General features: G+C 40.0%; 1 long non-coding RNA gene across 1 annotated transcript in view; it reads right to left on the bottom strand.

Moving 5' to 3' along the window:
• The window catches only part of LOC120370942, a 54,989-nt gene extending 38,050 nt beyond the window's left edge, over nucleotides 1–16,939 (bottom strand). The window contains exons 1-2 of the long non-coding RNA XR_005584071.1: nucleotides 16,878–16,939; nucleotides 16,399–16,603 (exon numbers count right to left, since the gene is read on the bottom strand). This is a non-coding gene — a long non-coding RNA (uncharacterized LOC120370942). The remainder of the gene's footprint in view (nucleotides 1–16,398; nucleotides 16,604–16,877) is intronic.
• Between the last annotated feature and the right edge of the window lie 451 nt (nucleotides 16,940–17,390).

The raw sequence follows: 17,390 nt of genomic DNA, 5'->3' as shown, positions 1-17,390 counted from the left end.
TCCAGAATACCTCGCCTGATGTAGGCGAGGTATTCCAGTAGAGATAAGGAGGTGTTAGTACCATTATACAAGGCACTGGTGAGACCGCATCTGGAATATTATGTGCAGTTCTGGTCTCCCATGTTTAAGAAGGATGAATTCAAACTGGAACAGGTATAGAGAAGGGCTACTAGGATGATCCGAGGAATGGAAAACCTGTCTTATGAAAGGACACTCAAAGAGTTTGGCTTGTTTAGCCTAACCAAAAGAAGGCTGAGGGGAGATATGATTGCTCTCTACAAATATATCAGAGGGATAAATACCAGGGAGGGAAAGGAATTAATTAAGCTCAGTACCAATGTGGACACAAGAACAAATGGATATAAACTGCCATCAGGAAGTTTAGACTTGAAATTAGACGAAGGTTTCTAACCATCAGAGGAGTGAAGTTCTGGAATAACCTTCCAAGGGGAGCAGTGAAGGCAAAAGACATATCTGGCTTCAAGACTAAGCTTGATAAGTTTATGGAAGGGATGGTATGATGGGATAGCCTAATTTTGGCAATTAATTGATCTTTGACTATTAACGGTAAATATGCTCAATGGCCTGTGATGGGACACTAGATAGGGTGGGATCTGAGTTACTACAGAGAATTCTTTCCTGAGTGTCTAGCTGGTGAGTCTTGCTCACGTGCTCAGGGTTTAGCTGATCGCTATATTTGGGGTCAGGAAGGAATTTTCCTCCAGGGCAGATTGGCAGAGGTCCTGTGGGGGTTTTGCCTTCCTCTGCAGCGTGGGGAACGGGTCACTTGCTGGAGGATTCTCTGCACCTTGAAGTCTTTAAACCACAAGTTGAGGACTTCGATAGCTCTGACATAGGTCAGGGGTTTGTTACAGGAGTGGTTGGGTGAGATTCTGTGGCCTGCATTGTGAAGGAGGTCAGACTAGAAGATCATAATGGTCCCTTCTGACCTTAAAGTCTATGAAGGAGGCCCTAAGGTAATGATGAAGGAGATATTGAGTGGGGGATGCTGTGGGGAAGTGGCCCAGGGAATTGTACACATCCTATTTCCAAAAAGTCAGCTACCATAGCTGCTACTATTAGGGTCCCTGGGCTGGAGCTCGGAGTAGAGGGCAGGCTCAGGCTCTCCCCTCCCCTCCCTGATTAATCACTGAGACTGGGAGACAACAGAGACTGTGCAAGGGAGAGTTGCTTCTCCTCACCACCCTTGCTGGCTTATGATGAAAATGGCTCAGTAGGCTGTGACCCTTTCCTCTAGAGAGAGAAGGGCTACGTGGAGGGTCACAGTGAGCCTCTGAGACTAGCGAAATCTGCCAGGAAGCGCGGGACCCACTGAGACAAGGACAGAGCTTTGTCACATTATGTTCTTATGTAGAAAGGTTCACAATATTAATAAAATTGAAGATTGCTGTTAATTATCAACATCAGGGAATGTTTCTGTAACAATGAAAGTATACAAAAATAAATTCCAGACAGCATAGCTGTGGTGTAGCAAGGATAAAGGGAAATATTCAAAGCTGCTGGTGCAGCATTTAATGCTGGCCTCACAATTCTTCTTGGATGCTATTTATTGTTTTACCTTTTCATTTACTCAATGATCTGAAAATAGAAAAATTTGACCTTTTGACTTCACATTGTCAAAAAGCAAGTATGGTAAATTGGCCTTGGATAAACATTTCAAGCCTCCTTCACTGTCTTTTGCAGTTCTATAAAATTATCAGCATACGGATAACTTTAAAATGTTATTTTTTGTTGTCCTTTAATTTTTGGTGGTAGCCTTTCTTATAAAAGAAATTTATCTTTACAATATATTTAAAAAGACACTCTTAAAGGGGACATAAGGACCTAATTTTGACAGATTAATAAAATTCACAAATTAAAGCACAATCAGAGGAATTTCTTTTGGGGGGGAGGGGTTAAGATTTTTTGAATTATTGGTTTGTAACATAAGAGATGCCTACAAGGTGGTCCACTGACTTAAAATCATGTTTAAGATAAGAAGTTTATCAAAATTTCTGCATCATATTTTTTATCTCAAATGTGTAGATTACAAAAAAGTTTATGTACTATAGGCTAGCACCACAGGGCTTTCTTTTAATTAGAAACTCCATGTGAGCTTTGAGAAACCCACTTTATCTATTCCTAATAAAAGCATAACAAAAATAACTTGTTCTACATATTTTACTATTCAATTAGTTGGAGACAAGGAGGTGAAGTGCTGAACACCATTTAGTTGTACAGAATCCATCAGTTTTATTGGAAGGCGTTTGTAGAAATCCTTGTATAAACTCTAGAATGTGTAGAGATTTGTATAATTTGTACTACTTCAAGCCAAATAGCAAGTCTCATAGTTTAAAGCATTTATCCTACCAATCCCACAGAGAAGCTTTATGCCAATGTTATTTTTTCCTATGGAATATTAGTAGCAGGTTTTCAGTTTTATAACAGGAAGAAAGAGTTCAAATATTCATGGATGAATTTTGATCTTTGTCCTATATGAATATACACTACTATGGTTTCTGTGGAGCTGAATATATATATATAAAATACAGGGATTTTACTTTATCTAATTTAACTTTCAGAGGTACAGCCAGTCTTTCATTAAAATAATTTTTGGTAAGTACTGGACATCTGGAAAATAGGGGAAATAATAAGACACTTATATAGACTAAATTCTGTCTTCTGATGAGCATACATAGTTTCCATCAGCTTCACCTACATGCATTAATTTGGCTTTAAATATAAAATCTATGGCATTTTTTAGTAACATGAAAAATAATTTCTTCTATAGATTGTCCATGTATACTTGTCGTTCTTAAGCAATCTTGAGTTTCCAAGATATAAAGCGGCATGACTGAGCTCAAGTTTGCACTGGGCAAAAAAATCTAGCCCCCTTTACAATTGTACATAGGCCAAAATAAAGGGATTTGTGTTTTTCTGCTTCACTAAAGGAAGAGTGATAAGTGCAAAGGTCACACAAGTTGACTTGGCAGTAATGGACCCTGCAGTGACAAGCTCTACAGAGGTTCTGTCTGTGGGATCACAAAAGGGCAGGGCAGTGGACAGGCCAGGGGAGCATCAGAATTACACCCAAGAACTGAGAGAATCTACTGCCTATTAAGTCCTGCAAGGGTATGAGGCCACATGACAGGTCTATGTGCTACATTACTATCCAGGAACCCCCTCTCCAAATATTCTGTGGAGAATTTTACCTCCCCAATTCCTACTTTAGTCTCCCCCCACGTGAACCCCATTTACTCTAGTTTTGCACAGCAGATTTGAACTTCAATGTGATAAGAAAGCTTTATTTTTACTGAAGAGAAAAATGTTCAGACATCTGGAGTCAGAAGAATATTGAGTCTCAAGGGTAAACTCTGAGATGAGAAACAGTCAAACAGTCAAGCTTAGGAGGAATAACATCATGGGTTTGGGATGTTTTAGTGACAGCCAAGTTGGTATTTCCTCACAAAAATCACAGGTATTAAGCACAAAGAGGATTATCACAGCATTCTCCAGATTGAGACATTCACTTCCACCTGAGTGATTGATCCATGATTCACCACACAGCAGGACAATGATCCAAGAAATTTATTCTAGGCTTTGGAGATGCTGTCAAGAAGAGGAACAGAGGTTGTTTGTTCATATGCATTGTATGAACTAGCACACTCCATCCTCTGCCGTATGACCCAGTAAAACTGTCTAGCCTGAATTAGATAAAATATTGGATAAAACATGGATGGAAGCATCATTCTGAAAAGTTGTGAGGATTCCTGGGGAAAGGCTGGCAATATACGATCAGAAGATTATTGCGTGTATTCAGTCACAGAAAATTTCTTATGTGCTAACCCCTTGATAAAGGCAAGGTAACTTTTTCTGTACACAAACACCTAAACATGTGTTCCATTTTGTTGAATTATTCCAAGTATTAAAAATTTGATCAGAGATTATTTTTTTTCCTTTTACAAGTGATGTGTGATTTGGAGTAAGTATATTAGTGTAGTATAATACTGGAAGCATACCATACCTAGACATTGTTTATTGTATTTTTAAAAGGGAGACTGAATCTCACAAAACATATTGAAATATGGAGTTCTGAAGATTGGTTATTTAGTGAGCTCTGTAAATTATTTCTGATTGCGGACAGATAAAGACAGATTTTTGAAAGTGGCCTCTAATTTACGTGCCCTGGTTTTTGGTTTCATATATGGGTGGCTGAAGTTTTGAACCTCAGTCAAAACGTTTAAATATCCTTAAAGGCATAAATAAGTGGCCTGATTTTCAGAGACTGTGCACTTCTTTAGGATATCTAAATATAGATTTAGGTGACTAACTTTTGTCTCTCATTTTTGAAAATGTTGATCAGAGTCTGCTCTCTGGACTTCACTGGGAGCTGCAGTTCTCAGCACCTCTGGAAATCAGACCTTAAGTCTCTACATTTGGATACTCAATAATTGAGTTACCCAAAATTAGAGACCACATTTAAAAATATTAGTCTTCTTGTATTGTTATTACTCCTCAACACTGTGTGAGCTACAGAACACAAGACACTGAATATGCTTTAAAAGGACAGCATTAAAGAAAAGTGATAATATAAATATCTTATTTTTCCCTCACATGACCACCCACTTACCTGCCTTCTGAATTATATCTGCTCATTTTAGTTAAATAAGACAAGCTTTTGCTGCTGTTAGCACTGGAGAACTAAGGAAGGTGTGTGGGGGGGGGGGAGGCGCTACTTTCTATTCTACCTCATGCTTCATCAAGAATATAACTCAGCACTTTCAACCTGTAGAGCAGAGATGGTAATGGAAGTTCTGAGTATGAAGGGGCCTTGTCTTGCATGTGCCTTTGCCCCTTTCCAAACAGAAAGGAGTCAGATTCCTTCATGGTGCCAATTTCTTCTTTCCCCAGACTTGTGCTGGGTTCTCCAGGTCATTGCACATGGAGAGGAGAGGAGTCACAGAGGGCATGCCCCATCATAACTCCATTCCAATCCCTGTGGGAAATTTACATAGGACTAAGCTGTGTTAGCTTTTGCATAAAGCCCCTGCAATCTGTGGAACACTCCCATCCCCCTATGGCAGCTCCAGGAGCAGACACCTCAGAGAGATTCCTATAGTTCTACCACCTTGGACTACCCTAACCTTCTCTGCCCTTTGTGTTTGCATGCCATATGAAGACTCTTACTATCTCTCAAATACAGAGTTCACACAGTCTACATAAGCAGTTATTGCCATATAAGCAGTTTTGGATCACAATGTGTATGACAGGAAGGATGACGACAGCTGCAAGAGATCAGAATGATCATGGCCCAGGGTGGGGCTACACCTGCACTGTCTCCCCTACCCCCACAGCAATGGTCAGTGTACAGGCGAGTCTCATCTTAGCGCATTTAACATGCGCGAATTCAGCTTTGCGCTGTCGGCAAAAACAAAAAACAAAACAAAAAAAAGAGAAAAATAACAATTTAAATACTGTACCTGTAGTGCGGGCGATTCCACCCGCCATTGCACTCAATGTAATTTTGACTATATGCGATTTTTGCTTTACGCGCTGACAGCGGAACATAACCACAGCGTAAGATGAGACTTGCCTGTAGATTAGAAGAGGAGGGGGAGCTAACCAATTCTAGCAGTTGCAGTTGCCATCATGTGGTGAATTGACATTGAATCATCTTGAGAGAGACAGAGACGGGAAGGAAAGAGAAAGAGGATGAGGGAATAAGTGTATCTGAAAGGAGTCTGTGTCCTCAAGGAAATCAATAGCCATCCAAGCAAAACTGTGTGTGTGCATGCACACATTCATTAGTGCAGCTTTTGTGGAGGAAGATTCCATTTACTTTCAGATACCCTCCCCATCTATACGCACTACCATGGAAAGTCAGAAGAGGAGAGAGTGCTCACAGAGTCATTCTGTATCACCTGCCTTCTAACTAGAGGTGGGGGAAGACTGTAGCAAAATCTCTTTTCCACTGGAGAGGTACAAGATAGCAGCATCTCCTTCTCCCTTCCATGCACTTGTGGATCCTGTAGAAGTTCTGAACGTGTACAAGCCTGGTATTACTGAGGGGGTGAACTCTTGCCATTGTTAACAGAAGAGTAGAAGCTTCACTATCCCATTCTCCACCTTACTCTGGTCCCTAGTTACCAATGAAAGCAACAGGAAATCATGGTCTTATCTACTGTGGCACTCTTTTCAACAGGAGCCAGGAAATCTGATCACTCGTCTTGACCTACAATGTGAGGTTGTGCCACTGTTTAATGGTATATAAATGAATGACAATGAGACTGGTAGCCAATATTAAAAGGTGACTAAATTAATCTTACAAAGTCTATTAATGGATAAATAAAGGGATTCATTTCCTCTTTATATATAGAAAGTACTGTTACACCCTTATTCAAAATGTGCCTTTTATAGCTAATCAGTGATGTTGCTCATGTACATGGACTGGTTAGTCCTGTTGTTTTAACCTTTCACCTAGCTGAGGACTACAGACAAAAGATGAAGAAAAAGATGAAATATTCCAGAGAGAGAGAGAGAGAGAGGTTTGACATGATTGTATCCATGCTGTACATTTCCAAACATCATAAGTAATTACAATTGACATCTCTGAGACAGATTTCTATTACCGATCTGCCTGAGGTGTCAGCTGATCAGGCTGAGGCTGCAGGATCGTTAGGGGAGGGGATGAAGGAGCACACCAAGTGTCTAAGTTTTAAAGCTTCATTAATAAAATAACAGTGGTGAGCGCAGGGGCTCCCCACGTCACTCAAAGGAAGGAAGAAAGCATTAGTGCCCCTGCACTAACCCACTTTCATAGTCACACATGCACAACCCAAGACTGGCCAAGCCTGGGTGTAACATAAGAAGAGGAGCGGGTAGGGTGGACGAAGGTCTGTTGTTGATCTCCGACTTGCCTCAGCTCTCAGAAGGGTTTTTAAGTCCTGGGTTCATTTGAGGGCATTTCGTTCAGGGACCTCTGTCCCCCATGCTCTTTATCCCAGTCCAAACCATCTTTCTGCGGCTTCCTCAGCTTTCCCAAAACACACTGGCTTCAGGGACACGAGACTTTGTTTCCCCCCTCGCTAGCCTTCACTGTCTCACTAGTTTGCTCAGCCTCTACAGTCCTACTTAGCTTAGTTTTCCTTTCTCACGGCTGATCGGGGTTGGAATCTAGGCTCCCGTCTTTCTTGGCAGGTAGCCGAGAGTCAGTTGTGTGCAATGGCCTTGGGCTGAAGTCAGACTCTTATTTTCGGACCTAGCTGGAGCGTCGAGTTAACCCATTCCCTTCTCTCTCCCACCCTCTTTTGCCTCTTCCAACCTGCAAAGGAAACTTTCACTCCACACTCACACCTTTAACCCTTCCTGAAATACCTTGCAATGCCTGCAACAGTGTTAGCAACATACAATGCTGATCTGCCTCCCCAAGGGACCCCCGAGAGAGGGGGCCATTGGGTTGTGGCACCTCCACTTCTGCATTGTCTCCAAATAAGGGGGGGGGTGAGGGACAAAACAAAGCCAGATTTAAAAAGGGAACATTTGCAAAGAACTTGAAAAACAAAAACAACCAAAGAAATCCACATGGCTGGTAAGTCTCTGAATTCCTTTTGCTGCCATCAGTAATTATTAAAGCCACTTATGAAGGGCTAGAGGGTGGGAGAGAGTAGAAAAAGGACGTAGTGGTAGCTTCCATGCTCCTAACCTTTAGCCCATTGGCTAGGACAACCATATGAGATGCAGGAGACACACGTTCTCTCCCTTCCCTCTGACTGCTGTAGAGAAGAGATTTGAACTTGGGTCTCCCACATTGCAGAAGAGTGCTCTAGCCCAGGGTTTCTCAAACAGGGGTCGCCGCTTGTGTAGCAAAAGCCCCAGGCGGGCCGGGCCGGTGTGTTTACCTGGCCTGTCCACAGGTCTGGCCGATTGCAGCTCCCATTGGCCATGGATCGCTGCTCCGGGCCAATGGGAGCTGCTGGAAGCGGTGGCCAGTACGTCCCTTGGCCTGCACCACTTCCAGCAGCTCCCATTGGCCCAGAGCAGCTATCCGCGGCCAGTGGGAGCCACGATCGGCCAGACCTGTGGACGGGTCAGGTAAACACACCGGCTCGGCCCACCAGGGGCTTTTCCTACACAAGCAGCGACCCCTGTTTGAGAAACCCTGCTCTAGCCAATGGACATTGGGACATTCTGGTATGGGACTGTCTAAGTCTCTCCTGTTGAAGTAGTTCTATTTTTTTAAAACAGAAAATTAAATAGTCATTGCTGCATAAACATAAACTTGGTTCTCTCACATCCTAGATGAGTGCCCTAACCATCAGGCTTTTGAGTCATTCTCACTCTTTTTCCCTGGCCCAATGATTATTTGTTGTCACTCATAGTAGCAATTCATGGTTATTCATAATCACCTTGACTTTTCAAAATAAGTTTGTCCCTCGGGTTGGGGAGTCTGACATAGTGATCTAGGAGAACACCACTAGCACAGCCAGACTATACAAAGGAGCAAATAGGAAACCATTCTCACAACATACTATTGTCTTTGAGATAGGACAGTAGACCTGCTCTATCCTCCATTGTGTTCTAGGGGGTTCTTCCCACCTCCAGAGGTCTATGCAGGATTTCTTTCTTAAATCACCTTCTCATTGGGCAGTGGAAGAGGATAGTGGGGAGTATAAAAGGGACACCCTTAGGCTAGTAGCCTAACACTCTGTGAAAGCAGACTGATTTCAGGTGCAAGTCAAACCTCCTGGGATTAGAAAGAGGAAAAATAGAGGACACCATCATCCAAGAAGGGAAGGCTTGAGGGGCATGTTAATAATGGAGAAGGATGCACTGCCCAGAGCCATAGGGAGTCAGGGGCCTGAGGAACATTGGTCGGGGGGGTATTTGATAAAGCCCCAGTTCAGGAAAACACATACTCATGTTCTTTATTTAAGTACATGCTTATAGCTCATTGACCTCAAAATCAAGCACATGCTTAAATGCTTTCCTGAATAGGAGTACTGTGACTTGAGACCATAAGAAGGGCTAACATAGTATATCCCTAGAAGGAATTATAGTTTATTATGAGAACATTGACTTTTGGATTTCCTGATTTTCAAGCTTTTAAAATTTAACCATAACATTACAATAATGAGTTCCCATAATATTTTATAAGTTGCAAAATACTATTATAGAAAAAAATACTTATCTCAACTGCTGAAGAGCAATAGTTTCTATTCGTACATGAGTAAACAGAAAAGGGTTTTCCCAAAAAAGCATCATTTTTACATTAATTTAAATGACAGATAAGGAAGCCATGCATTGCAGTGAGAAAAGACAAGGTTCTCTTTTTGTTGCACAGATTTGCCAACTTTATCCACAGTCCTTTCTAATTTTCCCTCAGTCTCACAGAACATGATTTTTTTACTTAGTTATAAAAAAGAAACCTCACCACAATAGCAATTGACACTACATGAGAGCTCTACCATCCAACATGCATGATTTCACATCACATTATTGTATTTTCAATAATCAGTTAGCCCCTAATTTTCTAATATTATTAGACTTAGTTGAAAATACCAATTTTTTTTTCCACAGGACATTTTTTTTAAAATGTGTTTTTGTAATTTCACAAGAAGATTTTTCTTTCTTTTTTCAAAATGACCAGCCTCCCAAAAGTATTCAGTTTAAAAATGTTTATTTCTAGTTTTTCATTGGAAGTTTACTAATTTGTTTGTTAAAAATATGTTTTGACAAAAAACATGAACTCCTCTAAATATTGTGTTGAATGAGAATTCAAAGACGCTCTACAGTTCTTTATCACTTATGCCGTTCCTTGCACTGTAATTGATTGTGGGGGTATAATTAGGATAACACTGCATTGTTATTTCTCAACAAACACACAGCATGTGAATCCCTGTCCTCTAATTGAGTGACAGCTATTATTAGCCAGAGTGAAGAGATTTCCATTCTCATTAATATACAAAATTTGTATACTCTAATTTGCTACTGTAATCTCTTTGCTCTGATTGGCTCATCTAGTCAATTTTCAAGATGTGTCCAGCAACAAAGACATTTTGTCTCAGCTTCTCACTCCTTGTTAGTTCAGAAATAAACTCCAAGGTCAGGCCTAGGATACAATAATTACCTCATTAAGAGGAAACCACCTTCAAGTTATCATTTTAATTATATTAACAAGAGCAAAAGATATGACCCACAGCAGTGCAAAGCTCTAGTTAGCATCTCTGAGCTATCTAATATCCACTAGGGCTTCCAAACTCTCCATTCATTTTCATGGGAAATTTTGCACAGAACTTCACCATTTAACTCTCATTGAAGTCAATGAGGAGTTGTGAGGTTACAGCATACAATTATCTGAAAGTTCCTAACATTTAACAAAGCAGCCTTTACTATTTTACAGCTGGATTCCTTTTTCAGCATAGATCATCAACATCACTAGCATATAATGAATCCTTATCATCCTCTCTATATTCTGAACTCTAGTAACAAGACAGTTCTTTTTTTTGTGTGGCCTGATTCTAACTCCATTAGTCAATCTCAAAGTGTTGACTTCAATGGGGAGGATTATTTCCTTGATGAATAGTCACCACACAGGCTTAGATTTTCCCAATATGATGATTAATTCCAATTTAGAAGCAGCACTGCTTACCACTGCTCAGACAAATATATTTATTTTAAATCTCTTTCATAGATTCCAAAGCAAGGAGGGACCATTGTGATCACCTAGCCTCACCTCCTGCATATAACACAGGACATAAACTTTCCCAAAATAATTCCTAGAGGAGAGCTTTTAGAAATATATCCAATTTTGATTTTAAAATTGTCATTGATTGAGAATCCACCACAACCCTTGGCAAAATTTGTTCCGCTGGTTAATTACCCTCACCGACAAAAAAATATGCCTTATTTCAGTCTGAATTAGTAATTTCTTTCCATTGGATTGTGTTATACTTTTCTCTGCTAGACTGAAGAGCTCATTATTAAATATTTGTTCCTCATGTAGAAATTTATAGACTGTAATCAAGCCATCCCTTAACCTTCTCTTTGATAAGGTAAATAGACTGAGTTCTTTGATCTATAAGGTATGTTTTCTAATCCTTTAATTATTCTCGTGGCTATTCTCTGAACCCTCTCCAATTTATCAACATCCTTCTTGAATTTTGGGAACTAAAACAGCGGTCACACTTGTGCCAAGGACAGATGCAAAGTAATCTCACTATTCGTATTTAGGATTCCCCTGTTTATGCTACCCAGGATCACATTGTCTCTTAATCACTGCATATTGATCACCAGCCCCTCTGCCTCCCCCTCCCCCACACTAATACATTAGGAAAGTTTTCTGCAGCTCATGGCAGTTATATTAAAGCACAATAATGTTACATTTTGAACAAAGAGAAGCATAATCTGTATTTTTAAACAACAGTATTTGCTGAATTAATGTTTCATCAAATGCATTTCAATTGTGGTTATAGCACAACAGTTTAACACACACCAGGCTCACGTCATCTATGCTAACAGATTCTAGCCCTAAAGCCACTGTAGCCAACTATGGGAAGATCACACATGTTGGGAGATTACCTGGTGTCAGATCCAGCATAGCACCTCCAATGCCACCATCACCCTCTGAAGATATTGCCAGAGGAAAGAAGTATGGCTAGAGCTTGCCTACATAATGACTGATTTCAGGCTGCCACATCAGCCTCTTGGGCAATAGGCAACTGGTGTAACTTCAGGAATACCTACACTGCAATCAGGTATATCTACGCTCATGCCAGCTGACTCAGGCTTGTGGCACTCGGGCTAAAGGACTGTTCAATTGCAGTGTAGATGTTTGGGTTTGGGCTGGAACCCAAGATTTTGGACAGTGTGAGGTTCCCAGAATCCAGGCTGCAGCTCAAGCCTGAACATCTACACTACAGTTAAACAGCCCCTTACCCTGAGCCCGAGTCAGCTGGCAGGGGCCAGCTGTGGGTTTTTAATTGCACTGTAGACATACCCTTAGAGCAGCCTCACATAGTAACCAACCCAGCACACATGCAACTCTCAGATTCAGAGAAGACAAAGGGCCACATTTGCGTCCTCCTCTCTAGACTGTGCTGTGCTCCCCCTAAGCAGAGGATCTCAGCCAATGGAGTTGGAGGACTGAATTTTCAGTTATGTAAAGGCTCCTTTACAGAGCTCTGGTAGAATTAGTGCAAATGAGAATTAACCCCTAAAAATCAGTTCAGAAAATAAACATTTTGATAAATGTTTTTAAATTATTCAGATATAATTACATCTTCATTTAATTAAACACATATACTTAAGCATTATTTAAGATAGATTGATAGTAGTTAATTCCTATACTATCTATATACACACACACATATAGATGAGTGACAAATATATTAAATAATTCCTGTTTAAAGTGCATTTTCCTGCTCATTTTATATATGGTAATTAATGATTTTATTTCTGTTTTTCTCAGGTTAACCTTAATTATTAAAAATTGGTCTGTTACATGTACTAGGGGAAGAGAAAAGTAGAATGACAGAAAAGAAGGTCTTTCGCTACTTTCCAGCTATTCTATATGTAATGAAACATGAGAAATGTATTGTCCTGAGTATCTGATTTGAGATGTTTGCAAGAAGCTAATAATAGTGTTGTAACACTTTGAGCACATTTTGGCCTGACACTTAAATTTGATTTCAGTGTTTACAAATCTTTAAGGGTTAGTATGAAAGACATCTAAACTCAATAAAATCTAATCTAGAGGAGAAACTATTGAGTTAATGAAACCCATTATGAACCTTAATGATGATATACTGTTGAACAACAACAAATTTAGTAAACTAACATTTGGGCTTTTGTTGTTGTTGTTTTTTTAACAAACCATATTAGAAATGTCATTATGTGTATGCTCTGCTAAGAACCTTAGGTAACAAATTAATTCAAGTCTATGATACCAATCAGCTCCTGTAAACACTGTGTACTGTAATTTAGCTACACAAAGTATTCTACTTTTTTTCCTGTATTGCCATGATGTTTTTCATTATGAAATCTAACAACATGCTTATGTGTCTGCCTCATTATGATCATTGGTTCAGGTTATTCTCCCTATAATAGGGAGAACTTCCAAATAGAACTGCAGAGATTGAACCAGCTTTCCCAGATAGGATTTGTAAATCTTTGTACCACCAAATACTTATACCCTAACCCCACAAAACATTTATTCACATTTAATATTATGCATGAGTATTCTCATTGACTACAACAGGACAGCTCACAAGCACAAGCTTAAAACTGTGCCAAAGTGTTGGCAAGATCTGTTCCATATTCATGAAAAGCTTGGTTAATATAATAGTGCAAGGGACGTCCCCACCCCCGGTAGCTCTGTTGCTGATGGGTGGGGTTTGAGAGAGAGGTGGGGTGAACAGAAAGTATAAGAGTGTTCATTTGGAGGGTGGGGCCGCCCATTCCCAGTTCTAGGAGAGACAGTGCTGCTGTGTGAGGTATCTGGCTTCATTAGCATTTGTTGGATTTTTAAACATTGTGGTCTTGGCTCATTCCTTCAGCTACTCTGGCTACCTTTACACTGTCTACCAACTAAAGAGGGTGTGTGGGGCGGATGGGACTCTATTCATACACCACTGGGTATCTCAGTATGCATAAGGACATACATAGCAAGCAAATAGCCATGCCTATCTGTGAAACAGTCTTCCCTCCCCACACCATTTTTATACTTGTCAGAATCCTTGTGTAAGTTGAGAGGGGCAAGATCTATGGCTGAACAACAGATAGGCAAACAGACAGACCCACTAATCTTTCTCACTGCACTAATGTTCAACGTAATACTTTCAGAAATAAATGAGACAGCCAGCTGGTAGCTGTCTCTTTTCACCTCTCAGAAAAGATTTAATAGCAAAACTATAGTGACCTGCAATCTTAAAGCTTCATTATTTTTACAATACATACTGCAGAACATTTTCTAGGACATTTGAGGTATCAATTAATATTGAACTATAACAATCAAAGTAAATGATCAAAGAACAATTTGGCGTATATTATCCATGGTGTTTTACTGTGGTTTATTCATTCTTGGAGAAAAACCAAAAACAGTTCTTGGGCAGAAACAGACAAAACAAGTGGAGGGATCCCCCACTCCACAAACTATGGAGCAACTGAAGAGAGGCTCCATGCAGGCTATCGAAGCCCAAGAGTTAAAGTAGTTTCAATGGGAAAGAACCAATAAGTCTGTGTAACAGCAGATACTCTATCCTTGCCCAATCTTTCCCTATCCAACTGATCCTGCCCTTACCCCTCAAATACACAAATATTCTGCCTCCGCCCACCCCTTTTCTGCAGTACAGCTGGGTCAGTCTTGCTACTCAGGAGCCCTCAGAAATCTTAAAAGGTACAAGCACAATTTGCTCCTTACTCACTTGTGATGTTCTGTACTATTTTACAAAATTCAGAGATTTGCAATGAATCTGTCAAGGTAAATTAATGACATTCTACTTTACATTATCATTATATAGCACCCTTCAGCAGAGGATCTCAAACCACTTACACATAATAATTAAGTGTAGCAGCTTTCCTCTGAGGAAAAAAAGTATTGCTTTAGTCACTTTACAGATGAGGTAACTGAGGCACAAACAGATCAAGGCCAAATTTTCGCAAGCATCCACTAACTTGGGATGTCTCCATTTTGGTTGTCCCACTCAATACCTATAGATCCTGATTCTGAGAGGTGATCAGCACCTACATTTTTAATTCAAGCCAACTGGGGTTGGCTCATCTCTCTCTCTCAAAAAAAAAGAATCAGGCCCCAAGTGTATCAAGTCTGGCACCCAAAATTAGAGGCACCTATATGTTGTGAATGTTCTTAAAAATTTAGACACTAATGACTGCCCAAGGTCACACAGCAAGTTAACGGAGACCTTAGAAGAGAACCCAGAAATGCCTACTCTCAGTTCCATGCAGTAACCTCTAGCCCACATTCACTTTTTTTAAAAAGTGCCCCTCTCACCTTACACAAGGATTCTGACAAATAAAAAAGATGATAAAAAACGGTTTCACAGATAGGCATGGCTATTTGCTTGGTATGTATGTTCTTTCACAAAACATTCTACAGCCTGGGGATCTCACTTTCTAACAATGACTTCTGGATAAACACTGAACGAGGAATGAGTAAATCATAAAATAGTCAGTTGTATTAGAGCCAGCCCACCTATCATTTCAGAAGAGCTCACAAAAGCAGATATAGTGGGCAAATGCTGACTTTTGAATGGTGACCACTGTTGCCACAAAGTGGTATTATAAATGAGAGATGTTTGAAAACTTTTTTTAATCATAAAATATCAATTTGTTGAAAATTAAACTGTTTGTGTAAAAGGTTTGTTTCAACAAATCTTCCAGTTTGATTTTTTCGGGAGGTGGGGGGAAGGAAGGGACATGCTGAAGTTTTAAAATTATCCATACTAACACCTACATAACACTTCTGAAGTCAATTGGGATACACAGGTGCAAATAGGGCAGAATTCAGCCCCTTCTTTTCCCTGGAAGTAAACTGACTGGCTCATGGGCAGGAGCAGGATCTAATGATGGGAAAAGGCAATGGCTGCACTATTTTTGTGGGGCTACAATTTCTGAATAGAAGAAAAACAAAGTTCCAGTTCTCCCTGTGCAACGTGGCTCAATCAACATTGCCAGTGCACGTTATTCTCTTTCAGATATTTTGCTGCTTCTGTATTCTGTCAACAGCTTAAGCGCTAAATCCTCTACTAGCATTAGCACAGCAGTGTCACCTTTGCTTTCAAAGTCTATTTGTATTCTCCCTCCCAAAAAAGGGACTATGCAGATAGGTTTATAAAAAAAAATCTGTGTGACCAGTATGCCTGTTAGTAAACCTTATTTTTTGATGATATACAGAGTATATAAATTTCACATATGCAATTCACATACAAAATATGCATGCAGCACACACTAAAATATCCTGTTCAGAAAGAATTACTCCTCCCTCCCCACAATGGAGTCTCTCTCTCACACATGCACACCTTGTACAGACAATGCACATTTGCTCTTTTCAACATGAAAGTGTGCTGAGTATTCATCTTGTTGTCCAAAATTCTCAAAGCATTTATATTTGATTACTATCAGTTTGGAATAGGCACCGCTCACCATTACTCAGTCCCTGGCTTATACCTGCATCACTGTTGCTTATCATCATTTTAAAAAGGCTGGAGATTTTTATAAAACTGGCAATAAGACTGCAGTGGATGAAGGTGAATATATCATCTATTGCACACACACACACACACACACACACACACACACAAGAAAAAACAATTACTCATCAAGGTTAAACATAGTACAAAGCAGTTTGTGTGTGAATGATCACTATTCTCTTACTAAACTTACTCTCTAGATAACATTCACTAACTCAATAAATCCCAGCCTTGGAGACTTGAGCATCCTGGAAATTGTTGCTGTTTCTCTGGCAGTGATATAACTTTACTGTGGCCTTTTTTAAGATTTCTCAGGAACAGCTCTTAGTTTCTGGATGGTTCTCATTCACTCTGGACAGGGTAGAGATGATGACGTCAGATTAGAAGACTGGTGATTTCTATGAGAGACATGTAATTAACTGTTGTCTCTAGGCTATATATGTGTAATGTAGCTAGCACGACACCCCACCGAGTTCTTTAGCCCAAATATTATGCTTGTGCACACAGTTCCATAAGGCTGTAGAATAATATTTCTGAAGAATTTTTCTAGTATGACAATTACAATACAGGCGAGTCTCATCTTACGCGCATTTAACATGCGCGAATTCAGCTTCGCGCGGTTGGCAAAAACAAAATAAAAAAAAGAGAAAAATAACAATTTAAATACTGTACCTGTAGTGCAGACAATTCCGCCCGCCATTACACTCAATGTAATTTTGACTATATGTGATTTTCGCTTTACGCGCTGACAGCGGAACACAACCCCAGCGTAAGATGAGACTCGCCTGTAGAATACAAAACAAAACAAAACAAAACAAGGTACGTGAGGTATTATCCTTTATTGCACCAACATCAAGACAAGCTTACACAGAGCTCTTCTTCAAATCTGGGAAATGTACCCAGAGTGTCATGGCAGACATAGTTCCACTGCTACAATGATCCCCACTAATACACTTTTCAAAATCCATGGGTCCTACACATCCCTATCACAACATGTGGTGTATCTCATCCAGTGTACTATATGCCCCAATAACAACTGTGTGGGTGAAAGCAGACAACCACTATGGTCTCAGATGAACTCATGCAGGAAAATGATAAAAGACAAAAATGCCATATCACCCACATATGAAGACTTTTCACAAAGCTATCACTCTATATCTGACTTATCAGTCCTCGTTCCCAAAG

The sequence above is a fragment of the Mauremys reevesii genome, linkage group 8, assembly GCF_016161935.1.
Source record: "Mauremys reevesii isolate NIE-2019 linkage group 8, ASM1616193v1, whole genome shotgun sequence".
NCBI classification, from domain to species: domain Eukaryota; kingdom Metazoa; phylum Chordata; order Testudines; family Geoemydidae; genus Mauremys; species Mauremys reevesii.
This window is presented reverse-complemented; position numbering and strand designations above follow the sequence as displayed.